Genomic DNA, 18,875 nt, shown 5'->3' on the forward strand with positions numbered 1-18,875 from the left:
CAGGCCATCTGGGCCTATACATGCAAGTCACAGGGGATGCGATGGCTTGGCTTGGCTTGGACTCAAGAGCCCTGACATTCCTGCCTTCTTATATTAATAAGAAAAATAAAACAAAATAGTGTTGAAGCGTTGGGGTGGTGAAAATTTTTGGGGGGTGGCATGGAGAGATAATGGGCGATGTTTCTCAGGGCTGCTTCAAGCGGGATTAGGGGAGGCATGGGAACCTAGAGTGGGAGAGAGTAAGCTGAAGGAAGATTTTGTGGTAAGAGGTGATATTGTGGGTTGTTAGAAGGAGCATTTGTCATATAGTATGATTGGTGATGGCCTAGATGCAGGTTTGTATGAACTGAAAAACTAAACAGAAGACACAAGGTCTGAATAAGAGAAGGAGAAAAAGATAGGTATTAAGGGACTAAGAATTGGGAGGACCTAGGACATCTAATTAGAGAGAGCCTAAGGGGGTTCAGCATAATTACTTGCTTGGTTGGTGAGGTTTTGGCCTCTATCCAAGTTTTTGGGGTGCAGTTCAAGTTGGGCTGGTGTCTGGAATGAGCCTGTGACTTAATAAAAAGGAGTGTCCACACCGGAGCTGAAATGGGCTGTACCCTCTAGCATTCTGACCACAGGCCTGAATTCTGAGAAGGGAAAGCGGTAAAAGTATTGTCTAGTCCTTTCTAAGTTGGTGACTGAGCTTGGTGAGGTGTGTTTTTAAAAGACCATTAGTCCGTTCTACCTTTCCTGAAGATTGAGGACGGTAAAGGATATAAAGATTTCACTGAATACCAAAAGCCTGAAAAACTGCTTGGGTGATTTGACTAATAAAGACCGGTCTGCTATCAGACTGCATACAGGTGGGAAGGCCAAATCGAGGAATTATGTCTGACAGAAGGAAGAAATGACTGCAGTGGCCTTCTCAGACCCTGTGGGAAAGGCCTCTACCTATCCAGTGAAAGTGTCTATCCAGACTAAGAGATATTTTAGTTTCCTGACTGGAGGCATGTGAGGAAAGTCAATTTGCCAGTCCTGGGCAGGGGCAAAACCTCAAGCATGATGTATAGGGAAGGGAGGGGGCCTGAGAAATTCCTGAGGCATAGTAGAATAGCAGATGGAACACTGAGAAGTGATTTCTTTGAGGATAGATTTCCACAATGGAAAGGAAATGAGAGGTTCTAAGAGACGGGCTAGCAGCTTGTAACCTACATGCAAGAGGTTATGAAATGACAACAGAATAGAATGGGCCTGTGAGGCTGGAAGGAGATAGTTTCCTTGGTCTAAGAACCATTTGCCTTGTGTGGGAAGAGAATGAACGGTGGAAGTTTCAGCGGAGAAGTAGGTGGGAGTGACCGATGTGAAGGAGGAAAACTGCCGTGAGGGATAGAAGTTGGAACGCTAGCTGCTTTTTTAGCTACCTTATCAACATAAGCATTGTCCTGAGCGATGGTGGGGGTAAGAAAATAGATTTTGGAAGTTATGAGAAATGTAGAGCGTGAGTTGAGCATAGTATGTGATTTTTAGGGCCTCTAACAGTATCAAAGCAGTGGCAGGCACTGCACGCAGACGTGAGGGCTAGGCTAAAACAGTAAGGTCACGTTGTTTGGACAAAAAGGCTACCGGACGCGGTCCCAGCTCTTGTGTAAGAATTCCGACTGCACAGCCCTGCACTTGGGCTTTGTGTAATGAAAAGGGTTGGGATGAGTCAGAGAGAGCTAGGGTGGGGGCAATCTCTAAAACTGTCTTCAAGGAATGGAAAGAGGAGTGGGGAAAGGATTGAGGATCTATGGGGTGAGCTGGGTTTCCTTTCGTGAGTTTATGTAACGGTTTTGTTAGGATGGCAAAACCAGGTACCCAAAGGTGAAAGTATCCAACAATGCCTAGGAAGGAAGGAAGTTGTTGTTTTGTAAAAGGGATTAGGGTTTGGGAGATTAGCCCGACACGATCAGCAGGGAGAGCACATGTATTTTCATGAGAATTATGCCGAGATAGGTAATAGATGATGAAGAAATTTGGGCTTGACTGAAGTAATGGGGGCTGTCTGTGAAGCCTTATGGCAGTACAGCCCAGGTAATTTGCTGAGCCTGATGGGTGTCAGGGTCAGTCTAATTGAAAGCGAAGAGAGTCTGGGATGAAGGGTGCAAAGGAATAGTAAAGAAAGCAAGCTGTTATGAAAGGGAAATAGGAGAAACACCTTGACCACAGTGGGATTTTCAGACAGATCAATTAATCTGCAAGTTGGTGATCTTCAAATTGATTGATTAAAACTCTCCATGCTCAAAAAGCGGGGAACACGGTTTGCAGAGTCGCACCCCCAATTCTCTGGATTGTGTAGCCACTGGGTGAGGAGAGGGAGAGGTACTGAGCCACAAGGCTGGCACCTGTTGGAGAAAGTGGCCAGTGAGAAATTCCTGTGGCAAGCAGGAAGGACATTTAAGGACAGAAGCCAGTGATCAGTGTTAAATAAGTTGGGATTTTCTGTCTGTAAATCACCCCTGTCTCCCCATGCCTTGCTAACCACAAGTGAATCACAAGAATGGATTTGTGGAAATCAGCCAAAGAAAGTGAGTTCCCCTTTTGGACGTCACATGGCAGAGAACAGAATAGCTGAAGGGGGAGATTCAAGAACCCCAGTAAAGCAGAAACTCTGAGCCAGAACTGACTGTGAGAACAAAAGCCTTCAGGAACTACGAAACCCCTGAAGAAGACATTGGATTTCACCCAGCAGGTGAAGCAAGAGTTTGTATTAGTTTTGTCTTGATCTCAGAAGACAAGATGATCTCAGCTAAGAGCTGAATTACTGAGGACAAATTAGTGTCTGGAACAAGGGGCAGAAGCCAACCAAAGTGCTGTAGCCACTGGGTTCTTGCCAACACCTAAACCAAGGGCTTGGCTCTAAGATAGGTGCTCAAAACTCTGCTCTCTCACTTACCTTTGGTGACCTGGAGACGTCAGTGCCCTCTCTAGGGCTCAGAGTCTTTATCTGTAAAGATACTCGTTATGCCCAGTGTTTGGACGAACGGAGGCAGGATGGCGCACTTCCGGGTTCTTCTTCACCAACTTTTCCCGCACGCAGAAAATGCAGCCGGCGCCTGGGAGGGTGCAGACCAACCGGGCATGCGCCAGGTGACGTCAATCCGAAGAGACCAAGATTTACCTGGTCGCACCTGTGGAATGCCCCCTGAAACACCCGTGCCCCGCATATTGCCCTCCCACTCCTAGAAAAGCCGCTCTCGGCCAGCCTCCCGCGCGGCCTTCCTCAGTCCCTCACTCCTGTGGGACTGCATCAGGAACTCCGTCAGAGAGCTCTATGGGGCGACTCTGCCGGCCTCCTTTGCCGGAGGCCGACAGACCTCTCCCCAACACCTTAGGTGACCAAAAATAAATTTGCAGTTTTGCTCCTAGCCCTGCCTACCCGCTGGTTCTTTTGTGCCCGCTGGGCTGGTCTTAGAAAAACAAATCACCCAGCTCATTCATTTCTTGTGAAGATTAAGTATGATCAAGTATGTAGCATGTAGCTCACAGTCCCTGTCAGCTGCTGTAACTGTTAGTAACTACTGGTTCTATTATTTTGTCCTCTGCTAAAATAGCTAATATCCAGATTTTCTTTACACATCTTCTACAATTCACCACTCATTCATTCAACAAAGATTCCTTAAATGCCTTTTATGTGCAGAGCACAAGGAGAACAAAAATTTGTCTATATATTATTGTTTCTATTTACTTATTATTACATTTATATCTTCATTCCTAATAGATTTTCAGTCAAAAAGTATGTACCAGGACAATTAAAACTTTTACTCCACAGGTGGAAAAAAGAAAATCATAGCAAAGTAAGAATTGGTGTTACATAATGAGACAAAAATTAAAAAGCTAATGTGTAGATATTAGACCATAATGGTCTACATGATTAGTTATTGAAAGTGGGCTGTGCTGAATTGCCCAATTACCAAAGCAAAGCCAAAAACATGACAGTTACAAAATCTACATTGCCCATAAGGTGGCACAAATATTATTTATTGAACAGGCTACAGCTGTCAACAGTTGTGAGCCCCAAGGAAAGTTAGCCCAGGTAACAGTGAATAATGTGCTATGCATGGAATGATACAGTGGATGACATCCTGAAGAATATTTCTACAACAACTACAACAATATTGCATTTCTGTTTAATGACTAAAGTAAGATGATTACAATATAAAGGAAACTGGAGACTTCTTCAGGGACCCAATAGAGAGTGAGAGAGATGAATCCTGCCCAAAAAGGAGGGTTAAGCGTTATGATTTATGATTGCTCCCATTCCAGGCAGGGTCCTGTCCACATTGATAGTGGAAAGCAGGGAAGGAAGGGTTTGTATCACAGCCACTGTGCCTCAGAAAATTGGATGATGTCTCTACACAATTGCTCTTCCAAGGCCTCCAAGGACTTTACACCAGAATATGTTTTGGTAAAAATGATCTGTGATCTGACTTAGTCCCAGGTAGATTTAGAATGTGGACAGCTTCAGCTCATGATTCAGGAGCAGCACTACTTATTTCATGGCAGACATCTTTGCCCCATTCCAGGGACTGGAATTTCATAGTTCCAGGGTGGGGCCAGGGCCCTGACATTTTTAAGGAACTCCCCAGTGATTCCATGCTGATAACCCATGGACCACACTTTGGGAAATTTAGAAAGGATGGATGAATCCCTCTTTCTGACTAAAATGTAGCTGCAGAGAGAAGTAAGTTATGGTCAAGGTTATATTTGCTGGCAGGAGCCCAGAGGATACATTCTTGCTGCAAGTTTCTAAAAGAAATATATTTGAATAATCTTATAAAAATTAAGAACATAACCAGACTTATGTCCGACTAGAAAATGGACAAGGAGGAATATTCCCAGGTTAGAGCCAACATTTCTTCAAAACAGAGTTCTATGCCTGCTTCAAGGCTGGGTTCAGAAATTCACACTGGAGGACATCACTGATATCACTGGAAAAAAAAATTAAAGCACTTATAAACTACTCACAATTGCCTTTTTAAAGTATCTCAATGATTCACCATGAAACAACTAATTTTAAACTGTCCTGATGAAGCTTCCAGGCAGAATTAGTTGGAAAATGTAGTCCTGGGCATCTGAATGAGCTGAGCCCCTGTACATAATTGTTGATTATCAGCCAGCTGAATTTTGAAGGGCATTTTTCCATAAATGCTGGTCTAAAAGGTTTTAGAATCGCTGTTTTTAAGGTATTCTTTCTGACACTACTTATAGAGCAGGCCCACTGTGAGACTTTTATTTGTGATTACACATCCACATATTCAGCAAACGGGACCGTGGGTGTATGATCCTAACGCACCTAAAAGCAGTTCAAACCATGAATGTACATTTTTTATGAGACGCCACAGGAAAGCAAAATATGCCCCTCCTTTAAACTGCTTATACTTACCTAACCTCTCAGTACACTGTTCTTTCTGCTGATTTTGAACCTCACAGTGGTACTAATTTACAAGTTATGTGCACACATCAGTAACTGCGATGTATACTCAATTCCTTTCACCTGATTCTGACCAACTCTTTTTTTTTTCTTTCCTTTGCACTACTGGAAGGCTAGATTGTGACTGATTTATGTCCAAGATCAAAGGCAACGAAAACTGTGAAAAATCTAGTCCTTGATCTACTTCTTCATACCAACAGTCAACAGTGGAATAAGCTCTCAAAGTTCACTTAGCAGCCTGAGAAACCAAACTAGCAGTTCATCAAGGGACAACTGGTACCTGCAGATGGACTGCTCCAAATGGCTCGTTAATTTAGGGGGGTAAAGAATTTTCCTGTTTGAATATGGGACAGACTAGCATGTTCTTAGGTGGAATCATATGAAAGAGAAGGGCCAGGAAGTCAGGGTCCAAGACTCTCCCCGCATTGCTTCACCACAATAGCTCTGGTTTTACCTGTTTTCTTTGGCTATTCTTTAAAAAGTTGTCTTGTAAAAGGTTTAAATATAACCTAGAGACCTTATTCTGGGTCTATCCAGAGAGGACACTCCAATGGAGTTACTACGAATAAACAAAATAATTCATTATAATAGACCATGAGGGATTCGGGTGGCAAGAAGTATTCACCAGGTGTTTTAATTAACTTTAGTATCTAATTAACTATATTAATGAGAAAGCATTATCAGACCAAGTAAGTGCAGACTATTTTGTTCCCTGGGTTATAAAACCAGAATAAGACCAGAATAAAAAATTCTAGATTTCTCCAATTTTACTCACAAAATTTATAAACAGTTATCTTTGGCCATTATTGTGACATTGATTTCATTTCCAATGTCCAAACTTAGAGACTCTCACATGGAATTTGTTAATACTGGAGCTTGGGGCAAGTGATAGATTTAAAATACAATCAGCAATGGCCTCTTCCTAATTCTGTTTCATATGACACCTCATAACCACGTCAATTTGGGAATCTGTTTTATTTGTCTCTTTGTTCTCTCATTTTTAAGTTAACAGAGAGTTCTTGTCAAGCAAAATTTGGAGGAAAAAGATTTACAATTTCCCCAGCTATGAAATTGATAAAGCCTGTTTAATTTGTCCACAATTTGTTGAAAATAAGGGAAACTTATCAAAGATTTTGAGGTTTAGCTTCAAGATCTTCAAACAGTAAAAAACTAAGCAATGAAATTAGAAGGCACCTCATTTCACCTCACTCTCTACAATCCCTAATCTTATTGGCCACATTTGTAGAATATACAGTTAGAAGATAAGATAAAATTGACCACTCAGGCCAAGCCTGTGTCCCAGGGAGGGGAATAAGTAGGAAGAAACTAACCATTTTGTCTTTAACACTAGCTTCAGGGTAGAAATCAAATTTATCCTGTGCTATCCTGCAGATATATGGGATTTTTTTCCCCCGAAGAAATATTGTTAATGTGATTGAAGAAAAATAATATGGTTATTTAAATTTTATTATATTTTTATAATAAAAAGGAGAGCGATGTGCTAATGAAATCCTATGAGGTATACACTATCTCATATACAAAAAAACCTGGGCTCAAAGGGGTTAAAAAAAATCAGTTTGCTGGCCAGGCATGGTTGCTCACGCCTGTAACCCAAGCACTTTGGGAGGCCGAGGCGGGTGGATCACGAGGTCAGGAGTTCGAGATCAGCCTGGCTAAGATGGTGAAACCCCCGTCCCTACTAAAAATACAAAAATTAGCCAGCCATGGTGGCAGGTGCCTGTAATCCAAGTTACTAGGGAGGCTGAGGCAGGAGAATCACTTGAACCCAGGAGGCAGAGGTTGCAGTGAGCCAAGACTGCGCCAGTGCACTCCAGCCTGGGCGACAGAGTGAGACTCCATCTCAAAAAAAAAAAAAAAAAAAAAATTCAGTTTGTTTTGAATTTTCGGGTTAGAATGTATCTTCGAAGTAAGCAAGTCTAACCAACCACTGAATGCAGAAAGTGCATCTCCAACTGTGGTTATTTACTCTAAGTTTGAATACTTTCTGTGATTCTAGGAAGTTCATTTTATTTTTGACGATACTAATTATTACAAAGTTATTTCTCATATGAAGGTAAAACCCACTTCTCCATGAATTTCTCAATAGGCCTTAGTTTTGTGCCTTGTAACTACATAGAATTAATCCAACCCCTCTATACATATAACTCCTAGAATTTTTGAGGTTTCCATTTTCACTGATGGCTTTCACCCCTTTACAATTCTGGTCATCCTTTTATGGAGACATTCCAATTCATAAAGAACGCTCTAAAAATAATAATCAGGCTAGGGGCGGTGGCTCATGCCAGTAATCCCAGCACTTTGGGAGGCCACAGCAGGAGGATCACTTGAGTCCAGGAGTTCCAGGCTGCAGTGAGCTACAATCACACTGCTACACGCCAGCCTGGGCAATAGAACAAGACTCCATCTCTAAAAACAATTTTTAAATTAAAAAAAATTTTTTTTAATCATTTAAGTAATGATCACAATGGATCTAGCCTTTTTGATGTAATAGTAAGTGTACAACATGGAACTAGCAGATCCCTTAACCCAGACAGTATCACTGGTCGTAATGAACCCCACTTTGGTGTTGCTTTTCTTTTTTTTTGAGACAGAGTCTGGCTGTCGCCCAGGCTGGAGTGCAGTGACGCGATCTTGGCTCACTGAAACCTCCACTTCCTGGGTTCGAGTGATTCTCTTGCCTCAGCCTCTTGAGTAGCTGGGATTACAGGCATGCACCACCACACCCAGCTAATTTTTGTATTTTTTGTAGAGAAGGGGTTTTCCCATGTGGGCTAGGCTGGTCTGAAACTCCTGACCTCAAGTAACCTCAGTCTCTCAAAGTGCTGGGATTACAGGCATGAGCCACCGTGCCCAGCCTTGTGTTGTACTTTTTAGAAAAACTACTTACATCCTACAACCTCTACATCTTTCTTATGTGAACCGTGTTTAAGTTACTATTAAGCAATTGATTTCTTAACAGAGTTCACTACAGTTATTCTGTTAAACTCTTTCTCATTTGTGTTAGTGATAAATGTAATGTGTCAAGATATTTTTATTTTAAAACTTGACCCTGTCATCTAACGTATGTTATTCAAAACCTTTTCATCCACATTTTTATATGCTTTCTACCTGTTTACCTAATTCAATGGTAAAAATATTGACAAGATGACTTATAGAAGCTTCCTAAATTAATTATCATTAACAAATCATCTTTAGAGACCAGTTATTTTCTCCATCTGAGGGTATGTAAGCTTGCCCATATGCCTGGTCTAAAATGCAAGCTTTATTATCCTGGTATGGTGAGGCCAAAGATAGGAGACGATTGCCATTGAAAAGCTTGATTTAATTTAGCAATTCCACAATGAATCCATATACTAAAATGTCACATTGTATCCCACAAAGGTACACAATTATTATTTGTCAATTAAAAATAAAATTTAACAAACAAAAAGATAGTTTGTGACTCAAAGTTCCCAGGAGGAGGGGGCTCACCACGACAGGCAGACCATGAGGCAGCACCCAGCTGTCAGGAGGGAGCAGGAGCCAGAGGAGTGCATGGGAAAAGTCTTTATTGTGATTTTTCTAGGGTAGGAATGGATGAGGCAGGACTAGCAGTTGAACAGGTTTAGAATTACATTGTTTGTATAATGTCAGCAGGCTCTGGGGAATAGGGATATCCACTAGTTGTCTGGCACTTGGCTCTGGGTGCTTCAGGGTAGAGGGCAAGGGTCCCAGGCTGCAGAAGTCTGCTGATAGGAGAGAGGTGGGCACGTAAATCAGCACTGGTTGATTTGCATCTCCAAGACAGGTGCGCAGGCAAATTGTTTGCTATAGCTAAGAATTAGTTAGCCCTGGGAGGGGCAGCCTCTCTCCATTGTCAGTGAGGACCCAAATGCCAAAGAAAAAAAAAAAAAAAGCAGAAAATCAGAAAATATAGTTAATATGATGTCCCCAACATATCTGTAAGGATAGTGTCCGGCTGTGACCTAATTATGACATGACTTTGGCATTTACTGAGCCATCTGTCTAAGCTTTTCTCACTTATTAAGAATGTAGACTTCCAAGACACACTCTAGATCTGCTGAGGCTAAAAACCTGCAGGGAAGCAGGGAGTGGACAGTGTGCAGGCAGCCAGCAAACCAATCTCCTGTAAGGCCCCTTAGCACGAAGAGCTGCCAGGGAACTACCGGCCTCGGGCAGAATGCCTCCTTCCTGAAACAGATTTTCTAGTTCCTCTGGCAAGGGAATTTGACTTTCAATTGCCTGACATTTCTTATTAAAACTTTTCCTGACAAGCTAGAATATCATGCTTACAAGCTGTAGTGCTATGGTGCGTTTTCCAGGTTTCCAGGCAGGGACGTGCTCTAAGAAACCTGCCAACAGTCTGAATATTCATCTGTGCTCTCAGCCAGCAGAACTGCTGACACAAGGGTTACAACTGGGATGGTTCTGCCTGTAAGAATAAGCCTGTTAGAATCCGAAAGGATAGGGCATGTTTAGAACCTCTCAAACTTCTCTACTTACTGACCCCTTCATGTATATAGACACAGCCTTGCAAAAACACAGCCAAAGGCATCAAGGACAAACTCAAATTGTCACCTGCCTTCTCTCTTCTGAGTAACTTCTATACAAATCTGGAAAGGCAGAAAACAATAGGCAGAATAAAAACCATGAATATCCTCACTTATGGCTCATTCTAGAGCTGATTCACGGACTTGCTGGGCACTGTCAGAAAGGAAGGCAGGGATAGACCACATGCATGGACACAGTAAGGCTAGGGGCAGCCTAACTGGTGTTTCCTACTGGTGATGTGACCTCCCACCTAAAATCTTGGTGGTGTAGAGGCTTTGGTGAGTATCATGTCTACATTTCTTTTTATTCCTAAACTCATAAACCTGGAAATCTGGGGTGAGGATGCCCATTGAAAACTCCCATAAGGTCTCCCTCCCCTCCCCACTTTCCAGCCAAAGTGGCAGCAGAATGCTCCCAACTGTGAAAGATGCAAAAATGCTATCCTACTGTTGGGGGAGGAGGGAAAGAGGAGATAAACAAGTGTAAAACTCACTAAGTTAACTTGTTTGATTTCCCATAGCCAAGATGGACTTCACACCAGGAAACAACACTGCATGTAGCTTTGACAAGCTCTAAGAAAGGCAAGGTTCAAATTCCACCTGGCCCAGTAGTTGGGTAACCTCAGGTGAGCTATTCATCTTGTGGAGTCTATGTTTTCTACATTGGAGAAGCCAGAACACACATGATACCCACCTCAGAGTGTGTCATGAGGGACACAGGAAGTCAGGCGTGTGAAAGCACTTCACAAAGTGCCCGGCATACAGGGGGTCCTCTCATCTCACAGGGGACGAAGGACCTCATTGCCCACCCTGTGATGGGGGCCGAGGGCACAGAGGACTCTTTATAATGGCACATGAGCTGCAGGACCCATAGGGAACTGATCCCTCTGCTGCCTCCCTTTCACACACACCTCCAAAAAATATATTCTTGTGAAAATAGCACAGATTCAATCTGCAGTGACAGAAACCCAAGAAGTTCATGTACTCCATTGGCCCCACTCCACGAACGCAGAGACCTTGTCTTTCCTGCTCAGCACGGCAGCTCACTGTTCAGCCCATCTTCTCAGTGTCGAAGCTCAGAACATCACCAGTCGGTCAGCATGACTTTGTGCTAGTGTATCAACCATGTCCTTTGTTTTCTGGGTTCTGATGCTTTGGCTTCTGGGACCTTGCTGACCCAGAAGGTACTGCCCTTTCCAGGGTAACCAATTCCTAGAGTGGGGAAACAACTCACCTGGGAGGTCATCTTTCAAATACAAAGCAACCTACCCAGACTCTACTCCCACCACCTCCTTCATTGCCCTCTCACACTCTGGGCCACTATTTCCCTTCTCTAATTATCCTAAGGCCAGGTATCAGACAACCAGGAACAGCCCCTATGCCCCAGAGCCCACTGAAATTATTTAAACCAGCCAATCCTAAGCCTGCTTACCCTGCCTCACGTGTTCCGGCTCATGGAAACCATAATAAAGGCTCTTGCACAATTTTTTCACTCCCTCTGCCTCCTGACCAAGCCTGGCGCTTCCCCATCCTCCCTTTGGCCCCATGGCATGGTGTGCCTCTTCTTCTTGGGAACTGTGAGTAACAAATTATCTTTTCAATGGCAGTTCTCTTTTGAGCCGCTGGTCTTGCCATACCTAAATAAGAATAAAAGCTATATTAAAACAGCTGGGCATTGAGAGTTCAAACAAGAAAAATATATCCCCTCATGATATTTTAAAATCAGAGCCACTTTAAGCAGCTGGCCAGGCAGTCAGCTACCCTGAGCTAATTTCTAGAGGCATGACAGTATCACTAGAATAACTCACAAGTTCAGGGTGGGGCAATCCAGGATTCCCCATATGGCAGAATATAAACCTGCCCCACTTCCTCTGAAATATTACGCTGGTGCAAAAGCAATTGTGGTTTTGGATCATGAATTTTAAATCATTATAACTAGGCTCAAGCACATCTTTATTAATCAAAATAGGAGCCCTAACAATCAACACATTTTTCCCACCAAGAAATAAGTTTGTTTATTCCCATAGGTTAAAAGTCCATGCTTCAGGATTTGACAAATCCTTGGAAAGCATTTTCTGCATCCTGCTGGTTGTGGACCCCTGCGAAACGTTGTCAAGATGCTTGAGGAAGTGGTAGGCGGTTGGTGAGAGGTCAAGTGAATATGGTGGATGAGGCAAAATGTCGTAGCCCAATTCATTCAACTTTTGAAGTGTTGGTTGTGTTACGCAGTCGGGCATTGTCGTGGAGAAGAATTGGGCCCTTTCTGTTGACCAACGCCGGCTGCAGGTATTGCAGTTTTCAGTGCATCTCATTGATTTGCTGAGCATACTTCTCAGATGTAAGGGCTTTGCTAGAATTCAGAAAGCTGTAGTGGACCAGACCAGCAGCAGACCACCAAATAGTGGCAGTGTCCTTTTTTTGGTGCAAGTTTGGCTTTGGGAAGTGCTTTAGAGCTTCTTCTCAGTCCAGCCACTGAGTTGTTCATCACTGGTCATATAAAATCCACTTTTTGTGCACATCACTATCCGATCAAGAAATGGTTCATTGTTGCATACAGTTAAGAGAAGGCAACACTTCAAAATGATAATTCTCTTTTATTTTCACTCAGCTCATGAGGCACCCACTTATCATGCTTTTTCACCTCTCCAATTTGCTTTAAATGACAAACAACTGTAGAATGGTCAATGTTGAGTTCTTTGGCAACTTCTCCTGTAGTTGTAAGAGAATCAGGTTCAATGGTTTCTTTCAATTGGTCGTTGTCAACTTCTTATGGCCCTTCACGAAGCTCCTCATCTTCAAGGCTCTGGTCTCCTTTGAAAAACTTCTTGAACCACCACTGCACTGTACATTCGTTAGCAGTTCCTGGGCCAATGCATTGTTGATGTTGCAAGTTGTCTCTGCTGCTTTATGACCCATTTCGAACTTGAACAAGAAAATTGCTTGAATTTGCTTTTTGTCTAACATCATTTCCAAAGTCTAAAATAAAGAGCAAGTAATAAGTCATTAGCAAAAAACATAAAGAGAGAAATGCCCATTAAAATGATGTATAACATAACCACATTTATTTAAGAATGTATTCCAGTATCAAACAACAAATTCCAACAACGCAAAAACTGCAATTACTTTTGCACTCACCTAATACATTCCTGTAGCAGACCTGCAGGTCAGCCCATAAGCACTGAGGCTGTTTGACACACACATACTGTCACTGCACAAGGAAACTACAGTTATGAAGACACCCTGAGGCTGGACAGCTGAAAAAGGCAAAAGACAGCAAAGACCTTAGAAATGCGAAAATCAATGGTATAGACAGAAAGTTTGTGTTCCACAAAATTCATTTGTGAAAACCTAATCCCAATGTGGTGGTATTTGTAACTGGGCCCTTTGTAAGTAACTTGATCATGAGGATGAAGCCTTCACGTATGGGATTTGCTTATAAGGGACAGGAGAGCTTCCTGGCTCTCTTTCCACCATGTGAAGATACAGTAAGTCAGCAGTTTGCAACCTGGAAGAGGGCTCTCGGCAGAACCTGACCCTGCGGACACCCTGATCTCAGACTTCCAGCCTCCAGAACCATGACAGATAAATTCCTGTTGTCTATAATCCCCCCCGCCCCCAGGCTATGTACTTTGTGATAGCAGCCCAAACTGCCAAAGACAATCAATTGTGCACAGCCTGGTGCTTTCAGTGAAGACCACGATTGATTTTTCTATCTAAAATGTAAACCCTTCAGTATGATGATGAAGAAGTCTTCTGGTTCAGAGCAGTTGCAGGAAAAGTGTCTCCAATGTTTTCTGGATTTATGACCTTAAAAAAGATATTCAGCTTCTTCAACTATAATATAGGAATGCTAATATCTTGTTTCCAAGGCTGCTGTGAAGATTAATAAAAAGGAATTTAGAGCACTAGGCAAGTGGCAGGTATTGTTACTGTTATTATAATTATTATTTATCTCTCTGTGGCCCATTTCCATACCAGGAAAGAACTTTCAGATTAGTAATCTGGCTCACAGAAACACTGATACCGTCAGAGCACCTTGTATGTCACACACAAATATTCACATCTCTGCTGCAGATCAATAAATTCGCTTTCTGGTGCACACTGGACTCTTGTGAGTTTGGTAAGCTGGTCAGTTCTGAAACACTAGTAAAACAAAACTTAATTTGCTATAAAGTTGAGGTAGACTCTACCATGGGACTGCCATCTGGTGAGGCCCTTTCTAAGCGGCTGGCTGCCAGAACTGTCCTGCCCTGATGGTTCTGCCACATGCTCGTGTTCTAACTGCAGCATGCACAGGATAGGAGTGAGAATTTTAGACAAAGCCGTTGTGCTCCCATCTCCCCTCATAATGCACAAAATATTTGGTGAGATCAAGTGAAGCAAATTATTATAATTGCTTCCCTTAAATAACTTTAAATGTAGCATATCATTTGATTCTAGCATGAACTTTATGGATATAGAGAGTTCAGGGAACCACTTTTTTTTTTTTTTTTATAAAAAGAAAACCTAAAACTTACTACAAATAACAACTATAAACTCTAGATGAAATATAAAAGCAACTACTGAAGGTAGTAAAGAACAAACAAAGGCAGGAACATAGTAGAAGGGGATGGACACATGGAAGATGGGAAGGCACTGGATACTATTCCCGTTTTTATGATTCTTAGCCTTGAGGAGAGGTCTCAATCTATACCATGTGGGGTGGCTAAACCAGGGAGTTAAAAAATAATTTTAAGTATTACTAGATTGAAGAAAAAGATAGCTGAGATTGGGAAGAACCAGCGATTGGAAAACGAGAAGGGAAATATCAGAAAGGAGAGAGCCAGGGAGGCAAATTCTGCCAAATCCCTTGACAACTTCTGACTCACGCTTGCACAGCCCAGTTCCAGGTTGGAGCAGAACAGGGAAGATACATTTGCAGTTTGAGTTTATTAAGTTAACTGCTTGTACGAACAAAACAACAATGCTTTTTGTGATAGCATAACAGAACCCAGAATCTACATAATAGGTCATTTACAATATCCAGGACACATTCCAAAATTCTCTGATACACAAAGAAAGAAGAAAATATGACCTATACTTAAAAGAAAAGACAATCAGCAGATACTAACTCTGAGATGAGCCAAAGGTTAGAATTAGCAAAGATTTTAAAGCAGTTGCTATGAGTATATTATATGACACAAAAGAAAATATACCCATAAGTGATGCAAAGAGAGAGTATCTTGGCAGCAAAATAGAAAACATAAAAGAAAAAGAAGGGAATAACAAATCTAGGACGAAAAGTATAATACCTAAAATTCAGAATTCATGGGATGAGTTTAAGAACAGATTGGAGATGTCAGAATAAACGAGAAGATAACATAGAAATCATCCACCTGAAAAACAGAGAAAAAAGGTATTTTTAAAAGAAAACAGAACCTCAGTGAACTATGAAATACCCAGATAAAAACAGCATCTAGCAGTTCATCAATATTGGTAGTCATAAGTAATTGTTCCAATGTGATCGATTAGTCAATGTCCCAAAGATGAGACTAATTCCTCATTCACTTCTAGATGTAAAAACTCTGGAAGACCTTATTAGATATAGTGCAAGACACCCATAAATTTGCAATTGTACTGAGAAATCAAGTCGTAATGGCAACATAAGCTTGGAAATGCAGAACATGTGAAAGTTAAAGAATACTTCATTTCTTGGAAACACATAAAGCTTCAGGAACTAAAAGTCTTGTGAAAGACATAGACTTAAAAGTCTCGTTAATATAAAAACGGAAACTGACTTACAAAAAAAGCACTGAGCTTCACTCATGTTTAAAAGTCTTGGCCTGCACAATGAATGCTGGATACTAACCAAGAATCAATTTCTTGAAAACTGTATCCTGCAACCTCAACTAGTCTGAGGAGGTGTTTTCTTTGTTGTTGTTGTTTTGTCTATCAGGTCTTGTAAAACTCTCTGCAGTCCTAAGGAATACAACCACAGGAAGATAAAATCAATCGATCAATCAATTTATCCATCCATGGCATTAGCACATTTGTAACTGGTATTAGTAAATATAATCAGTTTTGTAATTATTGCTACACTGCTGTGCATTTCTCTTTTTTTTTTTTTTTTTTGCTTTTTAATGTGTGTGAAGTATTAGGTTAGATTTGTAATTTTATTTGATGTTTAGAAGGGTTTGATTAAGTTTGCAATCAATGCTTAAGCATTTGGGTAATTCATTTGTTAAATGTATAAGTTTTGACTTATTCATTTCAAGGGCATATAACTATGTAGAGGAATATTAATTCTTTATGCTTAATGTTTGAAGGAATGTTAATCGTTTTAAAAATGTATAATATCAATAAAATGGACATTAAATAAAATACAACTAGTTGCTGGTGTTCTCTACAATTTTAGATGCTTTTGTTCATGGGGAGAGATCTAGTCAACAATTTGAAATAAAGTTCTACAGCAAATGTGAACAAAACCTAGAAGAAAATTGATATTTAATGCATATGTTCATAATATCATATTGTATACTACTCAAATTCCAACTTAAACAATCTCTAACTTTAGTGTTCTAAGTTCCATTTTCAGGAAATCAGATTTAATCCTATTCTGACAAAAGTAATAATATAACATTGTCTCAACAACTAGAGCTACAGATCAAGAAAAAAGTTCATTTTTGCATTCCTGGCTGAGATTCATGCCCCACAAAAAAACACGTTTGATGTTTGATCATTTTTCTTTTGAACGGCCAGGTCTAACCTCATCTGTTGGGCTGGCAAAAGGCCTACATACAAGGAAATAGCCAGGTTTCAGTGAAAATAAATACCAAAACATGAAGGCCAAAAAGACAGATCCTTCAAACTAGCTGCAAATGGTATTTGTCCCTACACATATTTAAAAAAAAAAAAAAAAGGTTATTTTACCTTTATTTACCAGTTGGCAGAATAATGAGCTAATTGGTTTCCTAGCAGTATCCAAAAATGATTAATAAGTGAGAATTTTTTAGCATCATAAACTTATCAACTTTAAGATGACATATACATATATTAACTTACTGCAATAATTATTCTTTTTGATTGTCAAATTGCCCTTTCTAAGTGTCTCTTAGGTCCTTTGGAAATGACCCTAGTAATGTTTTAAATTGGGGTAAAATATACATGGCATAAAATTTGTTATTTTAACCATTTTTAAGTGTACAGTCCAGTGGCACAAAGTACATTCATATAGTTGCTGCACCCATCACTGTTAACTCTGTACCCATTAAACAATTACCTCCCATTCCTACCGCCCCACAACTCTTGGTAATCACCACTCCATGTTCTGTCTCTATGAATTTGACTAGTCTAGGTACCTCATATAAGTAGACTTGTACAGTGTTTATCTTTGTGTGACTGGATGATTTCACTTAGCATAATGTCCTCAAGGTTCATCCATGTTGTAGCACACCAGAATTTTCTCCCTTTTTGTGGTAGAATGATATTCATCATAGTGTTACTGAAAACAGTGAAAAACTAGAAGGCATGTTTTCTAAATTCTAAATAGTTAATTCATTAAATTATAGTACAGCCATATAATGGAATGTTGCTATGCAAATGTAAAATAATAATGAAGATCAATATTTACTGTAAAGAAAATGCCTATGATATGTTATTTTTAAATTTGGGGGGCATTAGGAGTACATGTGCAGGTTTGTTATATAGGTAAATTGCATGTCACAGGGGTTTAGTGCACAGATTATTTTGTCACCCAGGTAATAAGCATAGTGCCTGCTGGATAGTTTCTTTATCCTCTCCTTCCTCCCATCCCCCAGCCTCAAGAGGGTCCCAGTGTCTTTTTCCCTTCTTTGTGTCCATATGTACTCAAGGTTTAGCTCCCACTTATACGTGAGAACATGCGGTGTTTATTTTTCTGTTCCTGTGTTAGTTTCACTCAGGATTATGGCCTCCAGCTCCCTCCATGTTGCTGCAAAGGACATGATCTCATGATCGCATTCTTTTTTACGGCTGTATAGTATTCCATGGCATATGTATACCACGTTTTCTTTATTCAGTCTACCATTGATGGGCATTTAGGTTGATTCTATGCCTTTGTTGTTGTGAATAGTGCTACAACAATACATGTATTCATGTGTCTTCATGGTAGAATGGTTTATATTCCTTTGGGAATATACCCATTAATGGGATTGCTGGTTCAAATGATAATTCTGTTTTAAATTCTTTGAGAAATTGCCACACTGCTTTCCACAATGACTGAAATAATCTACTTTGCCATCAACAGTGTATAAGCATTCCTTTTTCTCCACAGCCCTGCCAGCATCTGTTACTTTTTGACTTTTTAATAACAGCCATTCTGACTGGTGTGACATTGTATCTCATTGTAGTTTTGATTTGCATTCCTCTAATGATTATTGATACTGAGCATTTTTTCATATGCTTGTTGACCATGTGTATGTCTTCTTTTGAGAAGTGTCTGCCCATGTCCTTTACCCACGTTTTAATGGGGTTGCTTGTTCTTTTCTTGTTGATTTGTTTAAGTTCCTTATAGTTTCTGGATATTAGACTTTTGTCAGATGCATAGTTTGCAAATATTTTCTCCCATTCTGTAACTCATCTTTAACTCTGTTGTTAGTTTCTTTTGTGGTCCAAAAGCTCTTTCATTTAATTAGGTCCCTGTCAATTTTGTTGTTGTTGTTGCAATTGCTTTCAGAGTCTTCATCATGAAACCACTTCCAGAGTCTATGTCCAGAATGGTGTTTCCTAGGTTATCTTCCAGGGTTTTTATAGTTTCAGGCTTTGCATTTTAGTCTTTAATCCATTTTCAGTTGATTTTTGCATATGGTGTTAGGAAGAGGTCTAGC

At 40.7% G+C, this 18,875-nt stretch overlaps 1 protein-coding gene across 5 annotated transcripts in view; it reads right to left on the minus strand.

Moving 5' to 3' along the window:
- Positions 1–12,982: 12,982 nt before the first annotated feature.
- LOC117079653 (zinc finger protein 484-like) overlaps positions 12,983–18,875 on the minus strand; it is a 71,682-nt gene continuing 65,789 nt past the window's right edge. For 2 of the 5 annotated variants that reach the window (XR_004435522.1, XR_004435525.1), the window contains 3 exons: positions 14,094–14,167; positions 13,168–13,286; positions 12,983–13,008 (listed from right to left, as the gene is read on the minus strand). The gene's annotated coding sequence lies outside the window, so the exon portion shown is untranslated. Of the gene's footprint in view, positions 13,009–13,167; positions 13,287–14,093; positions 14,168–15,323; positions 15,408–15,880; positions 15,991–18,875 lie in introns of all 5 variants that reach the window. The other 3 variants (XR_004435523.1, XR_004435524.1, XR_004435526.1) reach the window with 3 other exon arrangements.

Source organism: Trachypithecus francoisi, unplaced genomic scaffold (assembly GCF_009764315.1).
Source record: "Trachypithecus francoisi isolate TF-2019V2 unplaced genomic scaffold, Tfra_2.0 Lachesis_group7, whole genome shotgun sequence".
Taxonomy (NCBI): Eukaryota; Metazoa; Chordata; class Mammalia; order Primates; family Cercopithecidae; genus Trachypithecus; species Trachypithecus francoisi.